The following is a 2,249-nucleotide window of genomic DNA, read 5'->3' on the forward strand; positions in this document are numbered from 1 at the left end:
TCTGTGATTCTAAATATTTCAAAATTACACTGTGCTGATCATCTTTACTTTGAGATGTGGGTTACAAGAAGATACTGTAAGACTTGTCTAAGAAGCTTAAGGTTAATATTTCTTCATGCTGCTTCAACAAAAGTATACCACAGGCTATGGTAATAGGTAATAGTACATATCTATAAATAGGTGATCAACACTGAGGCCAAAGCTTTAATGTATCAAGGTTAAGGCAAGCTTCAATCTGGAAAAAAAATCATGATTTTGTTTTTCTGTTATAATAAAGCTGAAACTTATCAAGTGTCCCCCCAAAAAACTCATCGAAAATAAGATGGAGATTGACCTTGATGAAATGCTGGTGGTGGCCACTCAGTAATGGAGTTTGTGAAAGCCTAACAGGGCCCTGCTTCCCTCACTATGCTGCCTAGAAAAGAAGATGAGACGTAAGAAGAGTCTCATGATTAAAGTCTGTCCCCCATCCAACTGCCAGCAATAAGTACATTTACATTTCTCACTTGTACTTGGAACAGGGCTATAGATTAAATAGATACAATTCAGCCAATATTTACAAAGCACATACTATGTGCCAGGCACTTTTTGGCTACTGAGAATTTAACAGGGAAAAAATCCGTTAAGAACACAACCCTCATTGTAACAGGGAAAATAGGATTTAATCAAATAATGGAGGTTTACATCATATACTCGATCATTTTCCTAGAGCTAGTATATTACTAGGATCACTCTTTCATTACCTACCAATACTCTAGGATCATTTCAGCCACATCAACGTAGAGGTGGTCAAATAACCCTCAGCCATTTAAGTTGTAATGAAATTTTGCTATATTCCATGTTGTTTTATTGGTATTTAGCCACAATTTCTACAAACTCAGGAAGAACTAAACTTTACTTTCTTATTTTATTAAAGAAATAATAAATTAGTAGACATTCCCTTACAATTTGATGCAATCACTGTAATCGATTTAGCGGTAAATCCCAAAAAGCAGTAATCCCAGTACTGAGAACTAGGAAATATCAAAAGATGAAGAGATTCAGTAAAGCTAATATGCATTGACATTAACCTCTTCTTACTTAACAAAATGTGGTGTTCCTGTGTCCAGTGTGCATAACTCATCCCTGACATGGGTCTGCTTGCTTTTCTGAGTTCATGGGTCCCAGAAACCACTTGGGTTCAGAGAAGCATCTTGTATAGGTGTCCCATTGGGTCTCCAAAAGGTAGAAGTCTCTGCATGAGTGATTGTAGAAACTCAAATAGAATTTTCAAAAAGTGAGCCCTTCACTAGGCTGTCTCAAAGGTCTATTAATATTTCCTCATGTTCACATTTGTAAAGACCCCCTCATTACAGTTTCTGGATATATTTAGCACTTTTATGATCTAATATTAAACCGACACATGACAAAACAAAATTTCAAATGTAAGACCTTTACAGGTAGGATTGTCAACTTTATACTAAAGGTGATAAAACAAACCCAGCTGTTATTTTGACTCTCAAATTCCTAGACCATGAAGACTAAATAAAAGCAAAAAGTGGATGTGACATACTATGGCACTGACTCAAAATAAATGCTTTCATGAAAAACAAATATTTACATACTAACAATTGATACATTAGAACTCTTTCTAGTGTCCTACAATAGTGTCTGACCACTATAAATGGGAGACTGTTTCAACAGTTATGGTGACTGCTGAATTCCTTCATAACACACACCATCAACACAACAACCAGTCCTCAAGGAAAACAAATCCTTGGAAAACAGATTCCACAACTGGAAGGGTCCAGATTTCTTGGGGTTTTAACTCTAAACCTAATACATGGCATTTTTCTCTGTGAGATAAAGGCAGAAAGGGTTACATGCATTTGAGATATGAAGGGAAATAAACCAACAAAAATTCATTTGGGAACAACCTGGTCAAATTAGATATAGGAAAAGATCAATCTCCGCCATTCCTTGTGAACCCGAAGAACTGTTTCTTCACTCTTCCACATATCCATTTTTCTTTCACAGACTTTTTATGACTACTGTCTCTTTGTTTGGACACTACTTCAGAGGATACACAAAAAAAGTAATAGAAATGAAATTAAACCCAGTCAGATTTGCAATTGGTTAGTAGCTCTGGATTTCAATTGTGGGGTGGCAGGGTGGGGCGGGATGAGGTTAAAATTACTTGTCTTAAAATGAGTCTTAGTAATTAGTTGTAAAACTTAATTGTCCATGCTTTTCCCACTCCCGGTTACCAA

The sequence above is a fragment of the Felis catus genome, chromosome F2, assembly GCF_018350175.1.
Source record: "Felis catus isolate Fca126 chromosome F2, F.catus_Fca126_mat1.0, whole genome shotgun sequence".
In the NCBI taxonomy this organism is placed as follows: Eukaryota; Metazoa; Chordata; class Mammalia; order Carnivora; family Felidae; genus Felis; species Felis catus.